At 38.7% G+C, this 16,622-nt stretch overlaps 1 long non-coding RNA gene across 4 annotated transcripts in view; it reads left to right on the plus strand.

Annotated features, from left to right (window-relative positions):
- The first annotated feature begins 270 nt into the window (after positions 1-270).
- Positions 271-16,622, plus strand: part of LOC132417124 (uncharacterized) — a 95,244-nt gene continuing 78,892 nt past the window's right edge. For all 4 annotated transcript variants that reach the window (XR_009517757.1, XR_009517759.1, XR_009517758.1 and 1 more), the window contains exon 1: positions 271-441. This is a non-coding gene — a long non-coding RNA (uncharacterized lncRNA). The remainder of the gene's footprint in view (positions 442-16,622) is intronic.

The following is a 16,622-nucleotide window of genomic DNA, read 5'->3' on the forward strand; positions in this document are numbered from 1 at the left end:
TCATAACATCTCCCTCAGGGACACAACCATTCAGAAGTCTCTTGAGTCTCAATTCTGATTTTCTGAAGTGACTGAGTCATTCCTCTCCTGGGTTCAGCTTGCCCTCAGGCAGGCTGGAGGCCCGGGGGTGGGGCGGGGAGGGGGCGCTCTGCACAGGTGGAGCTGCTGAGTGGAGCAGGTTTCTAATAAGGCAGGTGTCAGCCCAGGGCGAAGACATCATTAATGATTGTTTGTGAAGGAGGAGTGGCTGCGCGCAGGGTGAGCCGGGAAGGGAGATGGCTGTCCGCCTGAGGGGTTGGTGGTAGGGATATAAGATCCTCGTGCCCCAGCGCGGCTGGTAGGGATTCAGCAAGCAGGGGTACGCCGCTTCTGTCCCCGTGTTGGAGAGCAACAACTCAGGACAACAAGCCATCCTGCTACGAGGTTCGGCATCACCTACAGGTACAGAAATATTTAAGGAAAGCGGGGCCTGTTTGGCTGCACTCACTGTAAAAGTACAACGAGGCAGGCTTGATGATTGCGGGAAAGTTACCCCGGGAATGAAAACATGGCTTTCAGCTCTACAAATGCTTTTGAGATTAGAGGAGCCCCTTGGTGGCTGTGACTTTAAGTGGAGGTTGTTCCCTTGAGACAAATCAGCCTCAAATTTTCGAGAGCTCAGGGGCATAAGGAAGGAAATTGTTCCAGCAGGGAGGCTTTTATCAAAGAGCCTGGGGTAGCGTCAGAAGTGGAGAAAGGCTCTGAACAGTCAGTGGGGTGGGCTGCTGGAAGCCCTCCGCGGAGAGAGGGCTGAGGGTTCTCTGCGGCCCAGCCAAAGGTCACCCCTTCCCAGGGTGAGGGCTTCTCAGGGGACTGTAGGCAGAAAAGCACAAGCATGGAACTTACGGAGACTCCTGGCCTGGAGAAACAGGACTGTCCCAGCTTCTCCCTTAACCAGTCTTATCCCAGAAGGATAAACATTGTTTTGGTTTTTAGTTTTTTCTAACTGAATTATTTACATACAAGAGATTTTTGAAAAGGTGCAGCTGATTGAGTTTTGCAAAGGTATTACTCCTGTAGCCACCATCCCAATTAAAATACAGAATATTTCCATCACCCCAAAATGGTTCCCCCTGCCCCTTAAAATGGTTCCCCCTGCCCCTTTCAGCCAATACTCACCCCACCTCCCTTGCAGGGGCAAACACCATCTTGATTTCTGTCATCACAAGGTGAGTTTTGCTTGCCCTAGAGCTTCATATAAATGGAATCATACAATATTATTTTATGTCTGGCTTCTTTCACCCAAAAGAATGTTTTCAAGATTTGTCTCTGCTGTTGTGTGCAGTAAAAATTGCTTCCATTTTATTGCTGAATAGTATTCCATTATAAGAATATATCACAGTTTATCCATTTACCTGTAGGTGGACATTGGGGTTGATAACAGTTTTGGCTATTACAAGTAAAGCTATGAACATTCTTGTACAGATGTTTGTGGAAATATGCATTCATTTCACTTGGATAAATAAGACTGAGATTTCTGAGTCATAGGTAGCTGGATTTTTATTTTTATAAGCATCTACCAAATTATTTCTCAGCATGGTTGAACCATTTTACATTCCCATCAAGTTGCAGGATATTCTGCATCCTTACCAACCCTTGGTATTGTCAGTCTTTCTAATTTTAGCCATTCTGATGTCTGTCAGAATGATATCTGTCAGAGTGATATGGTGGTTTTGATTTGCACTTCCCTAATGACTGTGTGGTACATCATCTCATATGCTTATAGGCTAGGTGCATATCTTATTTTGCAAGTCATTTGTCCATTTTCTTATTGGGTTATTTTATTATTGAACTGCATGAATTCTTTGTATATTCTGGGTAAAATTTCTATGCGAATATATTTCCCAGTCTGATTTTTTTTTCAAGAGCAGATTCTAATTTTTCTAAAGTTTCATATGTTTTTCTTTTTGTGATTAGTACTGAATCCTATCTAAGAAATTTTCATCTACTTTAAGGCATGAAGATATTCTTTTATGTTTCTTCTAGAAGTTATCTAGTTTTAGCTTTATGCTTAGGTATACAATCCATCTCATATTAACTTCTGTGAAAGGTATGAGGTAAGGATTGAAATTCCCTGTTTTTTTCCATACAAGCATCTAGTTGATCCAACACTGTTTCTTTTTTTGTTTTTTTGTAAGCGTTGTTAGAAACATCTTCCAATACTATTTCTTGAAGACTTTCCTTTCCCCATTGAGTTGCCTTGACATCTATAGATATGAGTTTATTTATAGACTCTCCATTTTGTTCCAATCGATTGGTTTGTCTATCCTTAGAATACAACTACACAATCTTCATTATTGAAATTTTTTGTTAAGTCTTAAAAAGTCCTCTATCTTCTTTATCAACATAATTTGGCTATTGTAGAGCCTTTGCATTTACATAAAAATTTTAGACTCCCCTTATCAATTAGTACAAATAGGCTTGCTAGAATTTTAATTAAAGACATTAATTTTTTAACATCTTTATTGGAGTATAATTGTTTTACAATGGTGTGTTAGTTTCTGATTAACAAAGTGAATCAGCTATACATATACATATAGCCCCATATCTCCTCCCTCTTGCTTCTCCCTCCCACCCTCCCTATCCCATCCTTCTAGGTAGATAAAAAGCACCACGCTGATCTTCCCGTGCTATGTATCTGCTTCCCACTAGCTATCTGTTTTACATTTGGCAGTGTATATATGTCCCTGCCACTCTCTCACTTAGTTCCAGCTTACCCTTCCCCCTCCCCATGTCCTCAAGTCCATTCTCTACATCCGTGTCTTTATTCCTCTCCTGCCCCTAGGTTCTTCAGAACCATTTCTTTTTTTTAGATGCCATATATATGTGTTAGCATATGGTATTTGTTTCTCTTTCTGACTTACTTCACTCTATATGACAGTCTCTAGGTCCATCCACCTCACTACAAATAACTCAATTTTGTTTCTTTTTCTGGCTGAGTAATATTCCATTGTATATATGTGCCACATCTTCTTTATCCATTCATCTGTTGATGGACACATAGGTTGCTTCCATGTCCTGGCTATTGTAAATAGAGCTGCAATGAACATTGTGGCACATGACTCTTTTTGAATTATGGTTTTCTCAGGGTATATGCCCAGTAGTGGGATTGCTGGGTCGTATGGTAGTTCTATTTTTAGTTTTTTAAGGAACCTCCATACTGTTCTCCATAGTGGCTGTATCAATTTACATTCCCATCAACAGTGCAAGACGGTTCCCTTTTCTCCACACCCTCTCCAGCATTTATTGTTTGTAGATTTTTTGATGATGGCCATTCTGCCTGGTGTGAGGTGATACCTCATTGTAGTTTTGATTTGCATTTCTCTAATAATTAGTGATGTTGAGCATCCTTTCATGTGTTTGTTGGCAATCTGTATATCTTCTTTGGAGAAATGTCTGTTTAGGTCTTTGGCCCATTTTTGGATTGGATTGTTTGTTTTTTTGATATTGAGCTGCATGAGCTGCTTGTAAATTTTGTAGATTAATCCTTTTGTCAGTTGCTTCATTTGCAAATATTTTCCCCCATTCTGAGGGTTGTCCTTACGTCTTGTTTATGGTTTTCTTTGCTGTGCGAAGGCTTTTAAGTTTCATTAGGTCCCATTTGTTTATTTTTGTTTTTATTTCCATTTCTCTAGGAGGTGGGTCAAAAAGAATCTTGTTGTGATTTATGTCATAGAGTGTTCTGCCTATGTTTTCCTCTAAGAGTTTGATAGTGTCTGGCCTTACATTTAGGGCTTTAATCCATTTTGAGTTTATTTTTGTGTACGGTGTTAGGGAGTCTTCTAATTTCATTCTTTCACGTGTAGCTGTCCAGTTTTCCCAGCACCACTTATTGAAGAGTCTGAGAAAGACATTAATGTTTAAAGAACAATTTTGGGGAAAAAATACATCTTAACAATATTGAATCTTCCAATCCATGAACATGGTGAATCTTTTATTTAGGTCTTTTAAATTTTTTCTCAACCATGTTTTGTAGTTTTCAGCATAAAGTCCTGGCTTAAATTATTTTTAAAAGTGTATCCTCAAATATTTTCTTCATGTTTGTTAATGTTGTAGATGGTATTACTTTATATTTCATTTTCTAGTCAGTATTTTAGTTATCAATTGCTGTATAGTAAACCACTCAACAAGGCTCAAAATAACAGTAATCGTTTATTAGCTCTCATAGTCTCTATTGGTAAGAAATTTGGAGTCAGTTAGATGGGAAGTTTCAACTCAGGGTCTCTCCTAAGTTTACAGTAAAAAGTAAAATAGGGCTGCGGTGATCTTCAGACTTGACGAGAACTAGATGATCCCATCACAAATAAGCTCACTTGTATGGTTGGCGATTTGATGCTGATCACTGTCCATATGTGAGACTCCCCATGGGGTTGCTTGACTATCTTCACATCAGGGTAGCTGGCTTCCTCTACAGTAAGTGATCCAAAAGACCAAGACAAAAGGTGCAGTGCCTTTGGTGACCTAGCCTCAGAAATCACACATTGTTACTTTTGCCTTTATTCTATTGGTCACTTAAGGCAGCCCTGATTCAATGTCTGTGGAGACTAGGCAGGGAATAAAATAGTGGGAGGCAAGGGTCACTGAGGACCATTTTAGAGAATAGATACCAATCCAGTCTATAGAAATAGAACGACTTCTATATGTTGATTTGTATTCTGTGACCTTGCTAAGTTGACATTAATTTTAGTACGTTTTTTAGATGCCTTAGGATTTTCTATGTAAACAATTATGTCATCTGTGAATAAAGATATTCTCTCTTTTTAATGCACACCTTCTATTTTCCTTGCTTTAGTGCATTGGCTAGAATATGGAGCACAATGTTGAACAGAAGTGTTATGAATAGAAACCCCTGTCTTGTGCCCAGTCTTAGGTAGAACACATCCAGCATTTCACCTAAAGTACAATATTGGCTATAGGTTTATCATGGATGTTCTTTATTAGCTTGAAAAAGTTTCCTTCTATTCCTAGATTGCTGAGAGGGCTTTTTCCACCCTCATGGGAATTGAATTTTGTTCAATGCTTTTTCTGCATCTATTAAGGCAGTCATATAGTTTTTCTTCTTTATTTTGCTAATGTGGTAAATTATATTGATTTAGCATGCCCAGATCAGTCAATCTTGCATACCTGGAATAAATCCCAGTGATTCATTACCCCTTTTATATATTTCTGGATCAATTTTTCTAGCATACTTTTAAGCAATTTGGCATTTGTAATCATGAGGGATATTGGACTATAATTTTATTTACTAATAATATGTTTGTCAGGTTTTGGTATCAGAGTAATGTTGACCTTATGAAACAAGTCAGATGTGTTCCCTAATCCTCTGTTTTCCTAAAGAGTCTGTGTGAGATTAGTGATATTTCTTCCTAAAATATTTTGTAGAATTTATGAGTGACTGTATGGGTCTGGAATTTTTTTTGTCAGTACATTCTTTTCCTAACTCGATTTCTTTAAAAGATATATTACTGTTCAAAATTTTTCTTGCATTTGCTTTGGTATGTTGTCACTACCAAGAAATTTGCCATTTTGTTTCAGTTGACAAATAAGTAGACACAAAGTTGTTAGTTTTGTAACATTTATGGGATCTGCTGTTATTTCTCCTGTCATTCCATTAGCATGAAATTGTCAATTCTGTAATATTTGTAGGGTATCTAATCATGCAGAAAAGAGTTAACACAGCAGGTCTGACTGCTATTATTTGGAAGAAATGATTTCAAGATTGGCCCTTGGGTGGCATCTAGAAACTTAGATTTGGGGAGGGTCCTCACTGTCCTTATCTGATAAGAGGAGCACACTGTACCTAAACTGTACGAACAACACGGTGTGTGCTAAATATGTGCTTTCCTTCTGGAATTTTGTTACATGCTGAACAGAGGCTGCATACGTGACCAGCCCCTCCCCATCCATGGACACCAAATCTCTAATAAGCTCATTAGACATTTCACGTATGTTGTCGTAAGTAACTTTGGGGAACCTAAACATGTCTTATGTGACTTCACTGAGAGCAGAATCTTGAAAGCTTACACCTGGTTTCCTCTAAACTTCACTCCATGAACCTTTTCCCTTCGTTGATTCTGTTTTGTATTCTTTTGCTGTTAAAAAAGAAAAAAAAATTCTTAGCCATGAGTATGTCTATATGCTGAGTCTTTAAGTCCTTCTAGCAAACCTGGGTAGCCTGGGGACCACCAATACAGTAGTTATTTCTCCTCTATAATACCAGTATTTGTCATTTATATTTTCTCCTTTTGTCCTTAGTTGGTCTGGGAATCCTTTTAGAGAACAAGCTTTAGCCTTGTGGACTTGATGGCTCAACATTGGTCATGGTTGGTCTGTTTTCTATGTCATGATTTCTAACCTCATCTTCATTATTTCCTGATTTTTACTTTGTGATTAATTTGTACTTTTATTTGCTTCATACGGTGGAAGCTTAGATCACTGATTTTTAAGCCTATCTCCTTTTCTCATATAAGCACTTAAAACTTACACATTCATCTAAGTATTTCTTTAGTTCCTGCCCACAAATTTTGATATGTTGTGCTTTCATTACAATTTATTTCAAAATATTTTTAACCCCACCTTGTGATTTCTACTAATTTCCAAATATTTTAGAATTTTCCGGATATGTTACTGTTACTGATTTCAAATGATATTCTACTCTTGGCAAAGAATATACTCTGTATGATTCCAACCAGTGGATGATTATTGAGACTTCTTTTAAGGGCCAGCAGATGGTCTATCTTTATGAATGCACCATCTGCACTATATTTTTGCTTTCAGCTCATCCATGTGTTTATACTTAAAGTATATCTCCTAAAAACAATATGTACTTGGTTCTTCCTTTATGTCCGGGATGACAATCTCTTCCTTTATTTTGTTTTAAATAAATTTATTTATTTATTTATTTTCGGCTGCATTGGGTCTTCGTTGCTGCCCCTGGGCTTTCTCTAGTTGCGGCGAGGGGGGGCTACTCTTCATTGCAGTGTGAGGGCTTCTCATTGTGGTGGCTTCTCTTGTTGCGGAGCATGGGCTCTAGGTGCACGGGCTTCAGTAGTAGTGGCACGTGGGCTCTAGAGCACAGGCTGAGTAGTTGTGGTACACAGGCTTAGTTGCTCCCTGGCATGTGGGATCTTCCCGGACCAGGGCTCGAACCCGTGTCCCCTGCATTGGCAGGCGGATTCTTAACTGTGCCACCAGGGAAGCCCTCTTCCTTTAAATTGGAATGTGTAGTTTATTTGCATTTGATGTAAATATTAATATAGTTTGGATTAGTTATGCCATCATGCTATTCATTGTTTATTTGTACTCTCAGTTTTTGTTCTTTTGTTCCTCCTTTGCTGTCTTCTTTTGGGCTAATCAAGCTTTTGAAATTGTTTTAACCTGTCTCCTTTATTGGCATTTTCATTCTTATTTAGTTTTTTAAATTGTTATTCTGATAACAGTATGCATCCTTAGCTTATCTAAACCTAATGTGAATTAACTTTATATCATTTCACATATAATGGAAGAGTCTAGAATAGTATGTTCCCACCCTGTCTCAGTGCTGTCATCACATATTTTACCACTACTTTATCAGCCTCACTTTGTTATTAATTTTGCTCTACAGAGTTCATTACATAGTAGAAAATTTGAGAAAAGAAAATACAGCTTTTCATATTTACTCTTTGTAGCGCCCTTCCTTCCTTCCCTTCTTCCTTCCTTCCTTCCTTCCTTCCTTCCTTCCGATTTATGGTTCATTTGGTATTATTCACATTCAACCTGAATAACTTCCTATAGCATTTCTTGTAGTGTGAGTCAATATATTTTCTCAGCTTTCATTTACCTGAAAAAATGTCTTTATTTTTTCCTTCATTTTTAAAAAGATATTTTCACACTTGGTAGAGCAATCTATGTAATAGTCCCTCGCTGCACATCACCCCCTGACACTTGAAGATGTCATCCCTTTATCTTCTGGTCTCCATGCTTTCTCTGTCTGTCTTTTTACATAATAAATCTGCTGTCTCTTCTCTGGGTTCTCCTGTGTACGTCTCCCCACCTTCCATTCCCCCGAGCTTGTGAAGTTTTCCGCTTACCATGTTTGACAGCAGTTTAACGGTAAGGGGCCCAGGCATGATTTCCTTTGTATTTGTTCTGCCTGAGGTTTTCTGGCTTTATTGGATCTGTGGGTTGATGCTTTTGCTCAAACTTTGAAAAAGTTTGGACAACATTTCTTCCAATATACACTTTTTTTTCCCCTAATTCTCACTTTCCTCTCTTCTTGGACACAGTTACAGGTTGGTTTTTTTGTGTGTTTTGGGGGGGGGTTTCCAATTTTTCTTTTTCTTTCCTCTGTTCTTAGTCTGGATAATTACTATTAATGTATCTTTAAATTTATAAATACTTTCTTTTGTTGGATCTAATCTTCTGTTGATCCCATCCAATGACGCTTCTTTTAAATTTTAGCTATTGTATTTGTCTATTTAAGATCTCTATTTGATTCCTTTCTTTTTTAAGTTTTTATATTTCTTCTGAAATTATCCATTTCTTTATTATCATTATCTCTAACATTTTCTCTTTTTTATAACATTTTCATATTGGTTATTTTTTAATGAAGTGCAAATGCTTCCCCCCCCCCAGTTTTATTGAGATATAATTGACAAGGTAACCTTGTGTCAGTTTAAGGTGTATAATACCTTGAGTTGATACATTTACTAATTGTAAAATGATTACCACCATAGTATTAGCTACCCACCTCTATTGGTCACATAGTTACTGTTTCTTTTTTATACTGAGAAAATTAAAGATCTACTTTCTTGGCAATATTCAAGTATATGATACAGTATTATTAGCTATACTCACCATACTCAAGATCCCCAAACTTGTTAACCTTAGAACCTGAAGTTTGTATCCTTTGAGCAGTATCTGCCCATTATACCCAACCCCTAACATCTGAGAACCACCACTCTACTCTCTGTTTCTCTGAGTTTGTCTTTTTTAGATACCACATATAAGTGATATCATTCAGTATTTTTGTCTTTCTCTCTCTGACTTATCCACTTAGCAGAATGCTCTCAAGGTCACCCAAGTGGTTGCAAACTCCAAGATTTATTTCTTTCTTGTGGCTGAATAATATTCCTCTCTGTATATGTTTAAATAATCACATAATTTTTTATCCATCCATCAGTTGTGGACACAGGTTGTTTCCATGTCTTGGCTGTAGTGAGTAATGCTGCAGTGAAAATGGAAGTGCAGATATCTCTAGAAAATGCTGATTTAATTTCTTTGGGCATATACTCAGAAATGGGATAGCTGGATTATATGGTAGTAATGTTAATTTTTTTTTTTTTTTGAGGAGCTTCCATGCTGTTTTCCGCACTGGCTGTACCAATTGCATTCCTACCAACAATGCGCAAGAGTTCCCTTTTCCCCACACCCTCACCAACAGTTACCCCTTACCTGTTTGTTTATTTATTTATTGCTATGTCGGGTCTTTGTTGCTGAGCATGGGCTTTCTCTAGTTGCAGTGAGCAGGGGCTACTCTTCGTTGCGGTACGCGGGCTTCTCATTTTGGTTGCTTCTCTTGTTGCAGAGCACGGGCTCTAGGTGCACGAGTTTCAGTAGTTGTGGCTCACGGGCTCTAGAGCACAGGCTCAGTAGTTGTGGCGCACAGGCTTAGTTGCTCCGTGGCTTGTGGGATCTTTTCGGACCAGGGCTCAAACCCATGTCCCCTGAATTGGCAGGTGGATTCTTTTTTTTTTTTTGGCTGTGTTGGGTCTTTGTTTCTGTGCATGGGCTTTCTCTAGTTGTGGAGGGCGGGGACTGCTCTTCATTCCAGTGCACGGGCTTGTCACTGAGGTGACATCTCTTGTGGAGCATGGGCTCTAGGCCTGCGGGCTTCAGTAGTTGTGGCTCGCGGGCTCTAGAGAGCAGGCTCAGTAGTTGTGGCACATGGGCTTAGTTGCTCTGTGGCATGTGGGATCTTCCCGGACCAGGGCTCGAACCCGTGTCCCCTGCATTAACCACTGCGCCACCAGGGAAGTCTCCCTCTTGTCTTTTTGGTAATAGCCATTCTAACTGGTGTGAGGTGATATCTCATTGTGGTTTTAATTTGCATTTCCCTGATAATTTATGATGTTGAGCACCATTTCGTTTTCCTGTGGGCCATATGTATGACTTCTTTTGAAGACTGTCTATTAAGTTCCTCCCATTTTTTAATTATCTATTAGGGTTTTTTTGGCTGTTGAGTTGTATTGAGATATTTATATATTTTTGATATTAACCCCTTATCAGATATATGATTTGCAAATATTTTCTCTCATTCCTTAGGTTCCCTTTACATTTTGTTGTTTTTCTTTTGCTGTGCAGAAGCTTTTTAGTTTGATGTATTTAGTTTTTAGTTTAGTTTTTTAGTTTGATTTAGTATTTAGTTTTTAGTTTGATGTATTTATTTTTGCTTTTGTTGCTTGTGCTTTTGTTATTACATCCAGAAAATCACTGCTGAGACCAATGTCAAGGAGTTTTTTCTTATTTTATTTATAATTGTTTTATGGATTCAGATCTTAAATTTAAGTCTTTAATTCATTTCAATTTCAGTTTTGTCAGTGTGTAAGATAGAGGTCCAGTTTCATTATTCTGCATGTTACGCACTTTTCCAGTCACCATTTATTGAAGATATTATCCTTTCCTCATTGAGTATTCTTGGCACCCTTGTCAAATATTAGTTGCCCATATATGTGGGAGTTTATTTCTAGGCTCTGAATTATTTCATGGGTCTGTTTTTCTGTTTTTTTGTCAGTACCATACTCTTTTGAATACTGTATAGTATAGCTTGAAATAAGGAAATGTGATGCTTCTAGCTTTGTTCTTTCTCAAGATTGCTTTGGCTATTTGAGGTCCTTTGTTGCTCCATAAGAACGTCAGCATGGATGTTTTTCTATTTCTGTGACAAATGCCATTGGAATTTTGATAGGAATTACACTGAATCTATAAATGGCTTTGGGTAATATGGACATTTTTAACAATATCCTTCCAGTCCATGAACATGGGGTATCTTTCCATTTGTTTGTCTTCAATTTCTTTTATCAAAGTCTTGTAGTTTTTAGTGAACAGGTCTTTCACCTCCTTGGTTAAATTTATTTCAAAGTATTTTATTGCTTTTAATGCTATTGTGAACAAGATTGTTTTCGTTCTTTTTCATGTTTTGCCGTTAGCATACAAAACTGAAAGTTTTCTGTATGTTGATTTTGTATCCTGCATTCTTACTGAATTCATTGATTAGTTATGTTTTTCGGTCGAAAATATATGTGTATATATATGTATATATAATCATATCATCTGCAAACAAAGACAATTCTACCTCTTCCTTTCCTATTCTGATGCCTTTTATTTCTTTTTCTTGCCTAATTGTTCTGGCTAGGATTTCCAGTACTATGTTGAATAGGAATGGTGAAAGTGGGCACCCTTGTCTTGTTCCTGCTCTTAGAAAAAATTTTTCAAACTTTCACCATTGAGAATGATGTTGGCTTTGGGTTGTCATATATGGCCTTTATTGTGTTGAGGTATGTTCCTTTTATACCCAATATGTTGAGCATTTTTATCATGAAACCATGTTGTACCTTGTCAAATGCTTTTTCTGCATCTATCGAGATGATCATGATTTTTGTCTTTCATTCTATTAATGTGCTGTATCACATTTACTGATTTGCATAAATTGAACCATCCTTGCATCCTAAATCCCACTTGATCATAGTGAATAATGCTTTTTAACGTGCTGGTGAATTCAGTTTGCTAACATTTTGTTGAGACTTTTTTGTATCAATATTCATCAGGAATACTTGTCTGTAGTTTTCTTTTCTTGTATCCTTATCTGGCTTTGGTATCAGGGTGAGGCTAGCTTCATAAAATGAGTTTAGGAGTGTTCTCTCCTCTTGAATTTTTGTAGGGGTTAGTGGATGACATTAATTTTTCTTTAAATGTTTTATAGACTTCACCAGTGAATCCATCTGATCCTGGGCTTTTCTGTTTGGGGAGGTTTTTGATTGCTGATACTGTCTTCTTCCTTAATATTTATCTGTTCAGATTTCCTGTTACTTCATGATTCATTCTTGGTAGGTTGTATGTTTCTAGGAATGTATCTATTCTAGGTTGTCTAGTTTATGGGCATATAATTGTTCATAGTAGTCTCTCACGATCTTTTGTATTTCTGTAGTAACAGTTGTAATGTCTCCTTTCTCATTTTATTTTTTCAGTCCTCTTTTTTTCCTGTTAGTCTAGCTAAAAGTTTGTCAATTTTGTTTATCTTTTTCAAAAACCCTCAGTCACACAGCTGCAAAAGCCCAGGCTGGCTGTGAGCATAGCTCCTGGGCTCTGGTGGAGAGGGAGGACCCAAGTGGCTGATGTTTTACATTTGCACTGCCACAGAGACCTTGGATGGCTACCGGTGTGGGTGCAAGCCCTAGCAGGTGGTGGGGGTATGAAGGGAGCAGGGAAGGACTGAGGCATAATTGATGTTGGTGAACATAAATACCTGTAGGGCAGCTGGCAAGATCTGCACAGCCAGCCCATGACTTGGTCTATGGTGGGAGCTGCCAAATTTGTCTGCAGGGAAGGTCTCCCTGAACCACAATCACTCCCACTGTGTGTTTGCTAATAATAGTCTCTGCTCTTCTTTCTTTTTCCCTATCCAGCTCTCTTTGCTTATCTAGGCAGGATAAAACTGAGCTAGACCTTCACACTGTGCTGGGAAAGGCTAAAGAAGCTAGTCACTTGCCCCTCTCTTCCTTTCCTGGTGAGAGGAACTTTCACTAGCTGGGAAGTTCTTTCTTGGAGCTGAACGATGCCAGCTTGGGTCATGAGATGAGCCAGGCAAAATCAAGCCGCCTTCTTTTTCTTTTTGTGCATTTATCCTCAGATATTTTGTCCCATGGTGTTCCTGAAATGTCCTAAGTGGAATCTAAAGGTCTCCTGGAGCTGTGTTTGTTTGTGGGTAGCTGACTTGTCATCGAATTTTGTGGGAGGACAGGGAAGCTGGGATTTCTTACATTGCCATTTCCCTGAATGCCTTGGTTATTTTAAAGTGATTGCCTGCTAATTCCAGCTTCTGAACATTTCAGATCTACTTTTATTGACTGTTTTCTCCATAACTAAGAGTTACATTGTCCTGTTTTTTCACACATCTGGTAATTTTTAAAATTGTATGTTGGGCATCATTATTATGTTGTACAGACTCTGAATTGTGTTAGCTCATTTGAAGCAATGTTGCTTTTCTGTTCTAGCAGTTGAGTAGTTATTCACAGATCACCTTGATCCTGCAGCAGCTCAGTTTTAGACTTTATCAGGGTGGGGCTATGTTGGCTTTGCCCTTAGTCCTAAAGTCTCTTAGTTCTCAGAGTCTTTACTTCTAAGTTACAGCCTCTCTTCAACTTTTTTGCAAAGCAAAAGATATTTACCAAGCCCCTCTCATGTAGAGGGATTCTAACTCCATGCTCTTATACCTCTTTGGTGGGCAGTAGATTAAATCTCTGCTTAGCTCTCTTATCCTTCCGCTGTTAATATTGCCTCTGGGCTCCACAGAGCCTCATTCCAGCGTTCATAGTTAAGTATTTAGGCTAAGATTAGAAAGGAATTCATATGTGGGTTTTTGGAGCTTCTCTTCTGTGATTTTGTTCTCAGAATTTTCCTCCTCTATGTCCCAGGATCTCTGGAAAGAACTCCTAGGGTCTCTTTTTGTTTCAAGGATCAAATCTTTACTGGCTTATGTCTACTTTGGGGCACTCTTGGATTCCTCTAATTTTTTTCCTTTTCTTATGTTGTATCCATATTTTTTGTTTTTTTTTCTGGAATGATTAGTTCTATGCAAGCTTCACTGATATCTACATTGGAATGTCTTGAGTAGTCTTTATTCATGTATTTGACAAGTGTTTGTTGAACCCCTACATGTGCCTTGTACTGGCCTAGACATTGGAGATAAAATGGTAAAATTAAAAACATAAAGGGAGTGAAAGAAGAAAAAAAGGTTATAATTTCCATCTTTGTGAAACCTACAGTCTACTAAAAGAGACACAGGGAAATAACCAAGTAAATGTAAAATGAGAGCATGTGGTTATGAGAGCCTATAATAGAGCAATTTGAACTGATCAAGGAGAATCCAGGAATATGTCCCTGGGGAGGTAATCATGGAGCTGCCATCTAAATCTGCTGCTGGCACCTGGGAAGTAGTCACGCGGTTACAGAAGCTGAGTCCCCTTCACTTGCTGAGACCATGGCCACCACCTTGAAATCAGTTGAGCAGTAAACCGTGCACTGCTGTGTCAGACCCAGCAAAGGAATCCAGTGATATGTTGGATATCGTGGTGCAAGGCTGTATCCTGGATATAAGCTGTTTGGGAAAGCATCCTCTATGATAGAGCCCTGGACCAGGAGAGCTGTGATTGGAGTTGGGAGGGAGAAAGGGGGTACCACCAAACACATCACTCCATGCAGGGACATGTGTGAAAGTAAATGGCCACTTCTAGCACTTTTAAATAATTGTGAATAGATTTAAATGATATAGATGGGATAGAATCTGAGAACTGCTTTTTCTGCTGAATTATAAAAAGAAACAGGAGAAGGAGAAAAACAATTTCCTATATAGATTAAAAATTCTGTTGGCAACAGCAGAACTGTGAGACATGCAGGATTTTGTTTCTGCAGTGGAACCCTGTGAGTCCACCGGCAGGGGTTCATGTTGAGATCACCTGGGGAGTGATCTCCCCGGGAGATCTCCCCGGGAGGCCATGGGGTGAGGCTTGGGGCGCTGGAAGTGTGCACTCCCCCCGCAAAGCTTGGAAAGGTGAGGGCGCTTGTTCACTCCTTCCGTCTTGTCATGGCAACTGCTTAATTCTCTTTTATGAAGATTTATTCTGAGTCCTGTCAGCCTTATGGTAACGTTTTCTCAACTTAATTTATGATTATTGCATAATTATACATGGGTGACACAGATACTTAGTCCCTCTTTTTCTTTCTGTGCAGTGGTAGATATTCTGCTTGAAACTCCTGGTCTGATTAGCCGACCCTGGAAGTAACTTGCCTTTTGTAAATCTTCCTAGTCTAGTGGGAACATGAAAAATATCTCTAAGAAGGCATTCATTCTTTTAGTATCAATGAGATTTTAGTTAACAGAGGTTCTTATTCCATGAAGAATATTTAAGAAAACAGAATAGTAGGGGGAAAAACATAAAATCTGCATAGCCTATTACCTAAAGCTCACTGCTGCTAACATCCAAGGTTAAGTGCTTAGTACCTGTTAACAGAAGCATCTGGACAGAAATCAGGACTGACTGTGGGTCCCAGCATGGCTGGGTAGATAAGGCAAGAAAAGATGAGGTGGAGAGGTTTGCTGTGGTCAAATCACATATAGCCTTTTAAGGCACATGAAAGATTTTAGAACTTGTTCTTAAATGAAAAGCCATTGAAGATTTCTAAACAAGGAATATTCTCTAATCCTATTCACATCTTAAAAACTGCCCTGACTGCACTGTAGAGAATGCATCTGAATGTGGTAAGGGTGCATGGGGAGAGGCTGTCAGGAGGCTCTTGATGTCATCCTGATGATAGTCAACAATGGCCAGGAGGAAGATGGTAGTTCCGGACAAGGAGAGAAGTTCACAGGCTCAGGAGATATTCAGGAAGAGCAACTGAATGTGCGTGGTGATTGAGTGGACACGGGATTCGCTCCAGGCTTTTCTTTCTTACATATAGGTTTCTGCTTATCTTAATAGTATTATCTTCTGTACACAAATACTATACGCTGATTATTTTTACTTAACATTATTATTATATGCTGTTACTGAAGGCCGTGTGATAATTCATTGAGCTTATGCACCATCGCTTAATCCCCTGCTCCCCACTGTGTACGCTGAGGTTGTTCTCTGGGTTTCGCTAATGCGTGTAATTCTGTGATTGATATCTTTGGGCATAAAGGGCTTTCTTTATATCTGATTATTTATTAAGAATAAATTCCCACCAAAGGATTCATCGGGCTAAGATATACGATCATATTACGATTTGTATGGCCATAATTACATCATTTCTTTGGGGAAACCCTCTCATGTCAGGTTGATTACATTGAAGATCCTTTCATCATGGAATGGATAGTGGTTTGTCTTCCCTGCAGTAGATACAATTTCTGGATATAGATTTGTCTTTCTTGCCCACAGTGTACTGTCAGAACCACCATCCGTGGACTAAGAGAACATTTTATTTGCTGTCCTGGAAGAGTACACAACATAGCTTATGAACACAGAACTCATTTTATAGCAAAAGAGCTTACACTCATGGAATTCAGTGGTCTTATGTGTCCCATTCTCCCCAAAGCATCCAGTATGCTAGAATGATGGAATGGTGTACTGAAGAGTCAGTTATAGTTGCCTAATAGGAAACAACACCCCGAAAGCTTGGGGTTATATCTTAAAATATGTGGTATATGCTTTCAGTAAGCAACTGATATACAATTATTTCTCCCACAGCCAGAATATATGTGTCTGAGAATCAAAAGTGGGAACAACTCCTCTCATTATTATACCCATTCACAGAATATTTGCTCCCTGTCCCCTTTGAGCTCTTCTGAT

The sequence above is a fragment of the Delphinus delphis genome, chromosome 20, assembly GCF_949987515.2.
Source record: "Delphinus delphis chromosome 20, mDelDel1.2, whole genome shotgun sequence".
In the NCBI taxonomy this organism is placed as follows: Eukaryota; Metazoa; Chordata; class Mammalia; order Artiodactyla; family Delphinidae; genus Delphinus; species Delphinus delphis.